This window comes from Oratosquilla oratoria, chromosome 1, assembly GCF_046742065.1.
Source record: "Oratosquilla oratoria isolate Oo_2021 chromosome 1, ASM4674206v1, whole genome shotgun sequence".
NCBI classification, from domain to species: Eukaryota; Metazoa; Arthropoda; class Malacostraca; order Stomatopoda; family Squillidae; genus Oratosquilla; species Oratosquilla oratoria.
This window is the reverse complement of record NC_134777.1, coordinates 93712984-93727983: the sequence shown is the minus strand read 5'-3', so window position 1 is coordinate 93727983 and position 15000 is coordinate 93712984. Positions and strand designations below refer to the sequence as shown.

At 39.2% G+C, this 15000-nt stretch overlaps 1 protein-coding gene across 2 annotated transcripts in view; it reads left to right on the top strand.

Moving 5' to 3' along the window:
* LOC143022785 (calcium/calmodulin-dependent protein kinase kinase-like) overlaps nt 1-15000 on the top strand; it is a 745076-nt gene that overhangs the window by 47700 nt on the left and 682376 nt on the right. Inside the window, exon 1 of one of the 2 annotated variants that reach the window (XM_076181535.1) lies at nt 13715-13838. The exons of the other annotated variant lie outside the window; for it this stretch is intronic. The gene's annotated coding sequence lies outside the window, so the exon portion shown is untranslated. Of the gene's footprint in view, nt 1-13714; nt 13839-15000 lie in introns of those variants that run through there. 2 annotated transcript variants of the gene reach the window in all.

The following is a 15000-nucleotide window of genomic DNA, read 5'->3' as shown; positions in this document are numbered from 1 at the left end:
CTAACCACTACACCGGCCCAGTCGTGTGTGTGTGTGTGTGTGTGTGTGTGTGTGTGTGTGTGTGTGTGTGTGTGTGTGTGTGTGTGTGTGTGTGTGTGTATAGAGGGAGAGAAATAAAGAGAGCGCAGTTTTGAATGAACAAGCGGGTAGTTGTGGTCAACGGAAAAGTGGTTCTCGGAAGTGAAGAAGTTTCAGAAACCACGAGTTACATTGGTCTAAATGCCTTCTGTACCGGGTGGCACTTTCCCTTTGGCCTTGCTGCCGCTTGGTTATATTATTAATTTCTGTGAAGATTGGTTTAGAGTCAAAAATTTGATTTTGATCATCAAAAGACTTGTGCAGCATCACATTAAGTGGAATAATGATCATGCCCCTTTGTGTTCCCTGCATATTTCATTCTGGTTGACGTCAGGCGATTTTATTCTTTATAGGGAACGCCATTTGTCTGACTCGAACGCAGCTCAAACTGTCACCAGTTGGTTCAGATTTCTGTGGTTCTTTGAAAACCAATGAAAATGTTTGTCGACGATGTTTTCGATTTCACAACAACACCGACATGACGTCACATCGTTTCTTCGCTCCAGAGGCTTCGAGACTTTGTCTTATGAGGACCCCTGCTGCGCTTTGAAATGTGTTGATCTTATCTCTGAGGCATACACCTGGGGTTTTACCTTCACGTGAACAAAATCGCATTGTAAGACGGTAGCCATGGGAGAGGATAGGGAAGGAAGAGAAGGTGGGGGGGGAGGGATACTTGGAAAGACACGCCCGGAATGTAATGCATCCGGTACCTAAATCGTCATTGTGGAGTAATATGGATGAATAGGTATGCTGAGTGTGTCGTGCAGTATTACAGTGAAGTTAAGTCCTCCAGTTCATTTCTGCCGCGATGGCGCCTGTCATATTTGTATATTTGAATTTTCTATTTGCCTACCTCATCCCTACCTCACCCCTGGTGAAGCAATAGGTTGAGATTGGATAGGGGAGAATTGGGGAGGAACTTAACTAGGTCTGTGTGTTTCTGTCAGGAGAATTTTTTCCGACCTCTCTGAGGTTCTTTTCGAAGTGTTTTGGTTCCTCTTGTGGCCTACAGGATATATAAGGCTCGTTTCATACGTATTGACTTTTCGCCGTATGACGTCCACGACACGACGTCGTGCTCTCAAACAACCATGGGTGTCTATGGACACTTCATACGTGGTCGTGGTCGTGACGTGTAAAAGCGTCGTGGCGTGGATGGTGGACGTACTAAATGAACACACACACACACACACACACACACACACACACACACACACACACACACACACACACACACACACACACACACACACACACACACACACACACGCACACACACACTAACACACACACACACACACACACACACACACACACACACACACACACGTATACACACACACACACACGTACACACACACACACACACACACACACACACACACACACACACACACACACACACACACACACACACACACACACACACACACACACACACACACACACACACACACACACACACACACACACACACACACACACACACACACACACACACACACACACACACACACACACACACACACATTGATGCGGGTTCTTGCGCCCTCATATCTGGCGCCACTTCCGTTTACCCCTGTTCACCCGTCCTTTAGTGAAGGGCAACTCACAGCTGGATAGAATAGTCTGGCGGCAGACGAAATGAAAGGGAAAGAGCTCCCCGGGACGGAAGGGGTTGAAACAGAGGGAATACTTTTTCTTCAAATTTATTCAGTACAACAGCCAAATAATGAGTAGATAAGTAAATATTGGTATATAAATAGATGTAAATCGATAAATGAATATATTAATGAATAAATGAATAAATAGATAAACGAATAAAAATAATGTAAATCAATGAGTAGATGAATAAACGAATATGTAAATAAGTAAATAAATCGATATGTAAATAAATAAGTAAAAAGATAAAAATAATTAGATAAACGAATATATAAATAATTAGATAAATAGACATGTAAATAAATAGATAAAATAATTAGATAAATTAATTATTCATCTAATAAATAGATAGGTAATAGGAGCAATATTACTACATACATCACAACTACTTCTATATCGTATTGCATTGCAGTATATTGTAGGAAAAAAAGAGTAGCCCACATTCAGAGATACGGGTCCCAGAGATAAGAAACGGGTGAAGGAACAAGTCATATCGGGACTGATGACACATTAAGATAATCACTTGTCGCGACGATAAACCATAGAAAGAGATGTATAAAGACACAAACTCAGAATGCCAAAATAAGAAGTTTAAATAGAATTAATTTTAGAATATAACAAAGGTCAAATAAACTAATAAGAAATAAGTATCATAGTTCATATTATAATAAAATCATTGGTGATAAAGTAGAAGGTACAAAGTCAGGAGATAGAAAGAATAGAAGAACGTATAGAAATGGGAAACTCAATGAGTCTAATCTCAGGACAGACAGGAAGAGAGGGCATAGAGAATCAAGCGGAGAGAGGGTGTTACATTGTACTTATCCGAAGTGTTTTGAAAAACTTATGTTGGAAATGTACAGAAAACGAAACAAAATCTTTTATTTGCCATGCTACCTTTCCAGCATCTAATAATACTATTGATAACATCAAAAAATTATAATGGATAAAAGGAGAGCAATAGTATTAAGGATAACAATAGTGATGGTAGTAGTTTTATTACGTCATAATCACAATCTTCATTATTATGGTTATCCTTATAGTTAATATTATTGTTATTATTATTATTATTACTATTATTATTATTATTATTATTACTATTATTATTATTATTATTATTACTATTATTATTATTATTATTATTATTATTATTATTATTATTATTATTATTATTATTATTATTATTATTATTATTATTATTATTATTATTATTATTATTATTATTATTATTATTATTATTATTATTATTATTATTATTATTATTACTATTATTATTATCATTACTATTATTATTTTTATTACTATCATCATCATCATCATCATCATCATCATCATTATTATTATTATTACTATTATCATTATTATTATTATCATTATTATTATTATCATCAGCATCATTATCATCTTAAAATATATGGTATATTACTCCAGTCGCATTCATTCCATACCAACCCTGTAATGTTTGTTATGGACCTCCTTTTTCTATGACGCCATTGTGATGTCATAAAATCATAGATGACGTCACGAAGTCATGGATGACGTCATGGGGTCGTGTATGATATCACGAATTCCTGTATGACGTCATGGTCAGAATCTGCCTTTATCGGAAATATGCCCCGCCAGCTGCGAAACATGTGGAAAATTTCGCAAGACGGAGCGTTGGCAACAGATGGTGGAAGAGATGGTCAGTCTCGATGGTGCAGGTGGGGCTAGCCAGAGGCGTTGCAGGTGGTTGTGGTGGACCGTAGGGTACAGTGTGCCAGATGGTGATAGTGATACAGGTGGCTGTGATGCATGGCATTAATGCAGGTGGTAATGTTGATAGTCCGTGCTGCAGATGGTAATGTATTGCGTGACAGATGGTGTATTTCGAAGTAGATGGTGGTTATGTAATGACAGATGGTAATGCACGACATGGCAGGTGGTGTAAAGGTATATAGTTGAAGTGATGGCGTGACAGAAGGTTCTGGTAGCCAGTGGTACAGATGGCGATATATTTTGTGGCAGGAAAAGGGAATTTATCTGTAGCTTCTAATGCTTTATATGTGTTTTTAAGAAACAGACACGCACACACACACACACACACACACACACACACACACACACACACACACACACACACACACACACACACACACACACACACACACACACACACCAATCACTCAATCATTTTGGACTGATTAGATCATCTCCCAATAGATCAGAGCACAGTGGGAGTTAATTGGAAACTTCTGTCTTGCCCAAACGGTATCTCTTGGTACGGAACCAGGAAATCAAGATACTTGTATATTTCCCCTGTTGGCTGTTCTTTTGGGGAAATTCCCTGTAGGCTTTCCCTGTGTGTCGTCCCTGAAATCTGTTTCTATGGGCTTTGATGGGTTTCAAGTCTGTTTCTTTAGGTTGTCCATGTAGGCTTTCTCCATGGACTTTCCCTAAGGGGTATTCCTGAGGGGTTGTCCCTGAGGGGTTCAGCCATGGGTTCGTTCTTTTGGTCTGTCCCTGAGAGACTGTCCCTATTCTCTTAGGCGCTGGTGGATGACCGTGTGCCCCTTTTCTAATAGCCAATCCACACATCAATATCCTATTGATTCGGTAAGTCACGTCAGAGGCCATCCACGTGCATGCGTACGTGCGTGCGAGTGCGTGTACAGTATGTGCGTACGTCCGTGCGAACGCTTGCCTGTTTGAGACAAGTGACGGTAGATGGTTTTATTCTGTTAAATGGGGTCACAAGTGATCGATGATTGGTTAAGCTCGGGGTTCGTATCCCGGCTGAATAAGTTCGCTTGTGACAAGGTCATCCGTATAATGAGTCCCTCTCTCTCTCTCCCTTCCTTTCTCTCTCTCTCTCTCTCTCTCTCTCTCTCTCTCTCTCTCTCTCTCTCTCTCTCTCTCTCTCTCTCTCTCTCTCTCTCTCTCTCTCTCTCTCTCTCTCTCACACACATACACACACACATACACACACATGCACGCACGCACACACACACACACACACACACACACACACACACACACACACACACACACACACACACACACACACACACACACACACACACACACACACCAATCTATTAATCTTTTTTGGGTTGATTAGATTACCTTTTTCAATAGACTGGAGTATAGTCCTAGTTAATTGGAATCCTCTGTATCATCCAGACGGTAATCTTTTGATACGGAACCGGTAAGTCTAGCTCAGGTTGATTGATTCTGGGGAACCATTTGGGACCCGGAGGCTTGTATGGAGCCCGGAAGTGATAGAACAAAGGCTTCCCTAAGTTAATCACGGACAATCTGAGGCCAGATCCAGAACCGTTTCGAAAAGAATAGAAAATGTTTTGGAAGGAAATGAAAAGAATGCGAAGAGGAGAGCTGGTCTGAGAGAAAATATAGGGAGCAGGTGGAGGGTTTTGAAAGGAAGAGAAAGATGATAAAGGAAGATGGACGAGGTATTTTAAGGAAATGTTGAAAATAGGTAACGATAAAGGTGTTTGTGGTTGTAGTGATAGAAAATGGTCAGAGGGTGAATGTAACGAGTGAGGAGGAGGATAAAGCTATTGGAAAAAAGGAGATGCATATAGTATTGTAAGAAATGAAAAATGACAAGGCACCTGGGTTGGATGGATGTTGTGTGGAATATGTAACACAAGGTGTATGGAAGGTGGTGCGAGGGAGGGAGATGATTCTCCCTGACGTCTCTCCCTGGACGCCCTTTTATTATCAGCATCTGTGTTTGATGAAGCCTAATTACGTCACGCATTTTTTTTTTCTTTTTAAGAAAAAATCTTCGAGCAAAACTTTTGCATCCAAACTTTGAGTTTTATTCTGTAAACATGGTAGGAGTCGCCAAGGGAAGGAGAACATGGCCATGTGGACATTTTCTACTTGTAAGCCCTACAGGTTTCATAGTGTATGACATAAGTGCCTCTTTCCTTTCGTCCCCTTTCTCTCCCCTCCCCCACTCCCTCCTTTCCTACCCATACATCTCTCTCTCTCTCTCTCTCTCTCTCTCTCTCTCTCTCTCTATATATATATATATATATATATATATATATATATATATATATATATATATATATATACTGTGATGATATGGTTTAACGTCACACACTCCCCCCTATCGGGAGGCTAGGACGGTGCCCCTCACAGAGGGCTTTGTAGCGTGGAATTTAATGAACCATGCCCTTGGTTCAACTTCGCTGGTGGCAGGATTCAAACCGCCCTCACCTCGACCTTCGCCGCAAGTAACGATGCCCTAACCCGCTCAGCCAGCGAGCTTCCATATATATATACATACACATATATATATATATATACATATATATATGAGTATATGTTATATATATATAAATATATATATATATACATTATTTATATTTATATATATAATTTATATATATATTTATATATATGTATATACATATATATATATATATATATATATATATATATATATATATATATATATATATATATATATATATAAAGTAATTCCGACAGTTGTCCCCGGACTCGAACCCGAGGCTTGAGAGGAGGAAGTCCGTTGCTCTTCCGACTATGCTACTGAGACTAAAGATTCTCCAACCTCGGGTTTAATCTAACTCCCGCATGTTAAGAGTCGACTGCTATCTGCCGTCCTAATCTCGATTTTACGTAGAACCAAGCCCACTTGTAGCTAGTGGGTAAGCTGGTACGTATCCTTGATAGACTTTCGTCGTTGTAATACCTGAATAGAATCGCCAATGACGACGATGTCAATCAAATAATTCCGACGGTTGTCCCCGGACTCGAACCCGAGGCTTACGCGGTGGAAGGCCGTCGCTCTTCCGACTATGCTACTGAGACTAAAGATTCTCCAACCTCGGGGTTAATCTAAATCCCACAGGATTTGAGTCGAGTCTTTAATCTCAGTAGCATAATCGAAAGAGGGACGGCCTGGCACCGCGTAAGCCTCGGGTTCAAATCCGGGGACAACTGTCGAAATTATTTGATTGACATCGTCGTCATTGGCGATTCTTTTCAGGTATTACAACGACGAATGTCTATCAAGGATACGTACCAGCTTAACCACTAGCTATAAGTGGGCTTGGTTCTCCGTAAAATCGAGATTAGGACGGCAGTTAGCAGCCGACACAAATTCTGCGAGAGTTAGATTAACCCCGAGGTTGGAGAATCTTTAGTCTCAGTAGCATGGTCGGAAGAGCGACGGCCTGTCACTGCGCAAGCCTCGGGTTTGAGTCCGGGGACAACTGTCGGAATTATTTGATTGACATCGTCGTCATTGGCGATTCTATTCATATATATATATATATATATATATATATATATGTATATATATATATATATTATATAATATATATAATATATATATATATATATGTGTGTGTGTGTGTGTGTGTGTGTGTGTGTGTGTGTATTCACTTGGTCTTTGGATCACGTGTTGGACTCGTGATCGACAGCTATTTCCCTCCTGGAAGAGAGATCAGAGCACGTAGGTCCTAGCTCAGAGCTCGTAGGTGTGTGTGTGTGTGTGTGTGTGTACGTTTTCTCTCTATGCGAACAAGAAACCTATATAGCCGAAGGGAAAGAAAAGGAGGGGGAGGAGACGGGGAAGGGGAAGTGCTATTGTATCTGTTTAAGCATTCATTGAAGTGGACCTCAAAATTGCGAACTGTGACATGCGATTGCCCCAGCAAAGGAAGCTTGAAACCAACGCACCACAAGGGACAACGGCGCAGCCATTGGCATTGTTGTCATTGCGAAGAGACATGATGGGCGTCACCGCTTTCGTACCGGATGGCATTTTTTCTTTCAGTCTGGTTGGCGCCAAGTTATTTCATTCATCCCTGTATCACCCAATCAGCAGCGAGGAGGGCGTAACCCATCTCGATTAACCCCTTCCAATATAGCTTTGATATTCTGCTTTGTTTTCACCAAACGATTTTATTCATTTCCGCGGCGTGCCCTAGGTAGCGGAAAATTTGTGTCCACTCCCACACCCAGCATATGTACATCAACAGTTGAAGATTTGTTTGACCTAGAGAGGCCTCAATTACAAAATTTTTGTTATCAAGTCGTCCGAACATCAAGCTGAATTATGATTAATCAGTCTTTTATTGGCGGAGCATTCCTTAGTGCTGTAATCGTCTAGTGATAGACAGAATAAATCTGGTAAGGGTTAATGAAATAAAAGGGTAAATTTGTGCTTGTGATACAACATTGTGATTGATGCCAGGCCAGTTGACCATCAAGGAGATGACAAGAAGATGAATGAAAGAGTCTAGTACCACCCAGTAAAGAAAGGTTTGATTAGGTTCGTTAGGGCATTAAAACAGATGTTGATGATAATAACCGAAGTCAGTACAGGTGCCAGGAACTCCCTTGCAGCGGGCGTTCTCAGCCTATTCCTTTACGTATTCCAGACTTTATGGATTTCTGTTCTTTAGACCCCTGAAGGGACCACACCAACATTGAATAGAATCATCGTGCATCCACCAACTACCGCTAGTGTTTTGGATTGCGACTGCTTACGAAACTCTGTGGCTTCCTCGAATCTATAGACACTAGAAACTAAATGAAATCACGTGACGAGAGGCAAGAAAGAAGGCATAGACGCTGGTCGCCGTGTACGGAATCCGAGATCTCTAATGAAGACACGAAGTGTTGGCCAGAATGGAATGTTTACCGATGGTGGTCACGATTGTTATAGATCAGTCGATGGAAATTGGGTCTGGGGCTGTCGATCTTCATTGAGGTAATGGATTTTGCTCGGGTTATAGCACCGGTAATGGTCCAGATTATCGACGCCAATCTCCGAGAGTAATTTTGCGATCCCAATATGGTAGCAAAAGTAGCGGCAGTAGAGTGGACCGCTAAGGTAAAATGATATATATATATATTATATATATATACTGTATATATATATATGTATATATATATATTTACATATATAAGTATATATATATACATATACAAATATATATTGTATATTTATATATTATATGTATATATATGTATACATGTATATATATTATATATGTATATATATATATTTACATATATATTTATACATATATATATATATGTATATATATACATATATATATATATGTATATATATATATACATATATATATATATATACACATATATATGTATACGAGTATACACATGTGTGTATGTGTGTGTGTGTGTGTGTGTGCGCGCGCGAGCGCGTGTGTATATATGTATGTGTGTGTGTATACACATGCAGTACACACCTATGTTTGCATAAACAGTGTACTTATAAGCATTAGGTGATTCTATACATTCAGAGATCCCGTTCTATTACAAATTAAAAAAAACATTAACCAGAATAAAATCTGTAAAGGGCATAACTACAATGAAGGTTTAACAATGCCTGTTTGCTGACGTCAGTGGCATTGTAGCACTGTGTAATAACCACCTCTCTGTTTCACTGCTGGGCATTTGGGCGTGGGAACTTATAGCAAGGAGAGATTTATATCGTTATCAGGAGCAGCATTTGTGGTTACGTGTATTAAGAGCTCGGTGAAGACCCAACACCCGTTACCATTCAAGTCTTGGTTTCGACATTTGGATGGAGGAGGAAAATGAGGAGGAGGAGGAGGAGAAGGAGAAGGAGGAAGTGTAGGAAGAAGAAGAGAAGTGGTGGGGAGGAGGAGGAGAATGAGGAAGAGGAGGAGGAGAGGCAAGGAGGAGGAGGAAGTGTAGGAGGAGAAACATGAAAAGGATGACGAAGAGGAAAAGGAAAAGAAGGAATAGATAGAGGAGGATAAGGGTGAGGATGAGAAAGAGGAGGGGGAGGAGGTGGTGATGGTGAAAGAGGAGGAAGGAGGAGGAGGAGGAAGAAGAAAAGAAGTAGAAAGAAGAACCTGCTTGCTGGTCAACCGCGCCGAGGCAAGATTAAGTATCACTTCGTCAGCAAGCAATTCCATATCTGTCCGCCCAGATGACGCTGCGGTGAGGTGATCCGTGTGCGGCTGTCTGCTTTGAGTCTTTGAGATTTTGAGACTTTGGTTGGTCTTTATGAGCCTTTCACTTGCCACACGCTTTCCTACTTCATCCCGATGTCTTATTGGTGAAGTGTTCATTTCCCGTGCGAGATTATAGATTGTGGAGTGGTGACAGAAAAGCGTGATGGTAGTAAGACTTCATACGCACGTAGGTTAGCGCCCTGTCTGGAACGCCAGAGACCTTATTTCAATAATATACGGACACACGCTCACTCCTGTTGTAGGGAACACTGAAGGACTATTTTTCGTTGACTATTGTTTACCTACAGAAAAGAGTTTCCGACTACTTACATATTTGTGTCTAAACATTTCATCGTAGCGATGTTACATGGTTTGTATGCAAGAACATTCAAATGTGACAAATGAAATTCATTATGAAATAAAAGTTATCATCATTGTGGGTTAAGATAACGTTTTAGCAGAAACTAGAATTATTTTATCTGGATGATAAATAAATTAATGTATAGATAAATCAATAAATAAATATATAGATTTAAATAAATAAATATATATGAATATATAGATAAATAAGTAAATAGATAAATTGATAAATAAACAAATAAATAAATGGGGATATAAGTGATATAAATCGACGTAGGACCAAGATTTTCACAATCTAAGATTTTTCAATTTTTCATAATTTTTTTTAACATATTTGCAGGTTGACCATTATGGGTGTGTGTATACACACACACACACACACACACACACACACACACACACACACACACACACACACACACACACACACACACACACACACACACACACACACACACACACACACACACACTTTCACTAAATGGCAAGACTAAAAGATTCTTGGTTTCAAAGGGAGGTGCAGGTTGATTTCTATAAAAAGTTTTCTTGGCTTTTTAGTGAAAGTCTTTCTCAGATTCCTCATTTACTCAAAACATGGAATGTTAATGTAGTCTTCAACAATTCATGCACATTCAAGAAATTGATTATTAAGAATTCTCCAAAAAATTCATGTGGCTGCATATACAAGGTTCCTTGTAAAGATTGTGGGAATTTTTATGTAGGGCAAACAGGTAAAGATCTCTCAACTAGAATAAAGCAACATAAATATAGTGTCAGAACAGGACAAGACTCTAATGCTTTATTTGTGCACATGAGGGATCATAATCATTGTATAGACTGGACTAAGGCATCGTCAATTTTATCATGTAATCCTGTTGTTAACAGGAACATCATTGAAAGTAGCCTTATCAAACAAACTGAGTCAGTCAATTTGAACATAAGTAATGGTTTGTATAAATGAGATAATTACATAATTAAGAAAATTTGTAAACAATTCGGTATAGGAGATTTTGGTTAACCCCAAGAGTGGACAAATGACATGGTTCCGTGTGGGACCTTGTGACCTCTCCTAATTTTCCGTGTGGTGCCTTGTGACCTCTCCTATATTTTTTCGTATGACGCCTTGTCACCTCTCCTAGGTTTACACTTTTCCGTTTATATTATCTTTGTATTGTACTTTTGTCTGTATTCTCCCCTGAGGATGTGAATTACACGAAAGCGCTTGGGATTTCTGTGTTTCTTTTTCTTAAGTGGTTACCAGCATATTTCTGATCACGTGTTCAAGTGATTTATTTGCAAATATATATATATATACATATATATATATCTTTTTATTATTATTTCAGGGGTCACCATTTCGCGGGCCTTAGTTTGATGCCCTTGGATTAAATCAACGTTGTGACAAGCGACTCCGCCGTTGTCAAGGATGGGGATGGGGGTGTTTGGGGGGGGGGGGTACTGTCGCTGCTGCTGTTGATGTTGCCATGAAGGCGAGATGGTTGCTATGGCAACAGTGAGGACGGAATTGCCAGGAGGATCATCTATGTCTCAGTGGATGACAGCATACAAACTTCGATGATGATGAAGTCTGTGGTTGCCAACTTATTGGGCAAATCATGTTTAGTGTTTATCGTTAATTATGTTATCATTATCACTCATCGTCGTGGTCGTCGTCGTCATCATCATCATCATCATCACCATCATCATCATCATCATCATCATCATCATCATCATCATCATCATCGTCGTCGTCGTCATCATCAACATCATTATCATCATCATCATCATTATAATCATAATCACCATCGTCATCACCATCGTCATCATCATCATCATCATCATCATCATCATCATCATCATCATCGTCGTCGTCGTCATTATCATATCATCATCACCATCATCATCATCATCATCATCATCATCATCATCGTCATCATCATCTTCATCGTCACCACCATCGTCGTCGTCATCATCATCATCGTCGTCGTCGTCGTCGTCGTCATCGTCGTCGTCATCATCATCATCATCATCGTCGTCGTCGTCGTCGTCATCATCATCATCATCATCATCATCATCATCATCATCATCATCATCATCATCATCATCATCATCAATCATCACCGTATATGTTGGGCGAGTCTAAACCATTTTACACTCGATAACTGGGGGCATTGTTAGCAAATGTTTTCTCGTTTTATGCGAATCGTGTAGTGCCTTGTAAACACGAAGTATTGAACCACTTTTGGATATTCAGGGAACTTCCGATAAGTGGGCTTGATATTGTCTACTCAAACGTAAGAGCATTTCCGCATATTTATGTAATTTGTAATCTATGGGTTAGTGCACGTGCGCGCTATGTGTACGTATGTATGCGTATGTATGCGTGTGTATGTGTGTGTTATTCACCATGGTCGTGGATCACGTGTTGGACTCGTGATCGACGCCCATTTCCCTCCCGGAAAAGATCTCAGATCTCATATATGACTGATCTATGGGTAATGCACGCACACACACACACACACAACTCCCCGCCCTCGAGAGTTGGAGTAACGACTCGCAGCGCAGCGATACTGAAATTATTTCAGCCCTGGGTGGGATTCGAAGCCGGACCATGATCTAACTAGTACATTTTGGTTTGTAGGCTTACGTCAACATCCTTTGTGACACAAATACCTATTGTCTTTATATTTGTTAACTTGGTTCGTATATATGTATGTTGATTTGACAACATTGTCTCTATGTGTGTATTACAATCATTTGCGTGCTTTGGTATGAAAGAGGCGGATTTAGATAAATAGGTAGAAAATGTAGATGACTGAATTTTTGGGGAAAAAATTATGTATTGTGTGAGGATGAACTAAGTTGGTTTATATTCAATTATTCAAACGTACACTGAACAAGTCTAAAATATATGTTAATTTTACCAGTAACTTTACTTCCGATCAGAGCAAATGGTTTTGTATTAATATCGCGAGCGTATGTGTGTGTGTATGTATGCATATGTGTGTATACACGACGCTTGTGTACGCCTTGCCCATGTAGTATCTGATTGATGTGAGTAATAAAATAACAATTATCTTTTATTTTCTTCTCATATTCGTTATTTAGCTTTTACTATTGTTTTGGAATAAAATGAAACATTTTGAAATACAGACAAATAGATGTATTTATAAAAAGTATGTGGAATATTTTGATTAAATTTGCGACGATATATACAGGCGGAGGAATACAAATCTCTTTAGTTAGTGCATTTTTTTTAAAATGAATTTGTGTAATATATATTGCGTTTATCTATAGAGTAATAGTATTTTAATTATTCTATTTTGGCTCCAGAAGAGTAATAGAGGGAAAAAGTCTCGGTAAATTGTGTTAATTAAAATGTCGATAATACATACAAGCGGAGGAATACAAAATTCTCATTAAACGCAGTATGATCTTTAAAATGGATCTGTTTAATCTGTACTTTGGTTATCTATAAAACAATGATATCATAATGATGCTAATTATGCCTTAGACTACTTACAGAGGCTATAGATCTCGATAAATTGTAGCACTATTTTCTCAGGCGCAATATTTTTTCCACCTCGCCTCATATTCAAAGTGGCATTATCATAGTGAAGTTTTGCGGTTTTGTGTTTGTGTGTGGGATGGCCCATTGTTTATTTATGTGAAGTGTTTCGCTTATATAACTCGACAAAAATGAACAAAATAAACACCTCCTTTGCGGGAAAAAGCAGGGTAAGTAATTAGCAATGTTTAGTTTGAATAATCGTATTAGGATTTTAAATTCTTGATTATGGCGGTTAAAGCTGTGACGTCATGTCGACTGGGTATGCCGAAGCCCGGGAAATTTTATTGGTATTTTTTTCGTGTTTGAAATTTGACCCTCACCATGAGGTGTGGGAAAGTATTATAAATAACTAATTTAAGAATAAATAGATAAAAAGGTTACAGCTAAAATAAAAGACCAACAATCTGTTTTATTGCCTGAAATTCAAATGACTATTTTGAATATATGCAAAGGATTGTTGGTCATTTATTTTCACGTATTATTTAGAACCACTTGGGATTGCACTCGTGCCAAATGAAAATCTTAACACTATATTTTTTGCATTGTTAGAACATAGGTATTAATATAGCAGAGTTAAACACAGATGAAAATCAGCCCGCCATATTTGGCTCTCACTATAAACAATTTATCAAATGTCGATTGGATTAATCTAATTCCCCCCCTATCCCTCCCCTTCTCACCCTCTCCCCTTCTCCTCCAATCCCATTCTCCCCTTCCACCCCTCCTCCTCCCCCTGTTCCCCCTTACCTCCTCAATCCCCTCACCCTAATCCTTCCTTTCATCCTGTATATCATAATATTGCCACTACATAAATTAACATTTCAACTACTCTCAGACCAATTATAATGCCTGTAGGAGATTTGATTAATTTTGATTTACCTTACGTATTTACCTTATACGAGTCAATACGTACTCAAGGTAACAGTTTGTAGTTGTGCGCCGTTGAACTTGTAACAAGACTGGTCTAACTGGCTCAGTAGGAGACCGTGTAGTTACATAGGTCAGGAAGGTCACTGCCTCTCTCAGGCCTTATAGCGCGTTGTTTTCGTCCTCGCATCCCACACCGATGACCTGAAATCAAACCTGTACCTACTGCTTCCCTTGGCAGTCCAAACACTTCGGGCCAGGGTGCCAACCGACCGGTTGAACAGTCACTCGTAATCCTAATTTTCCAATCACCTAATCCCTAATCACCTTTCGTGTGTGTGTGTTATACATTCGTAATTGATTGTTTGATGCTGCCTCTATTAATTACCTGTTTGGATATAATTTCTCACAGTTGCCTTTCCCAAATTGTCTTAATTGAATTACAATTTCATGATTATGTAA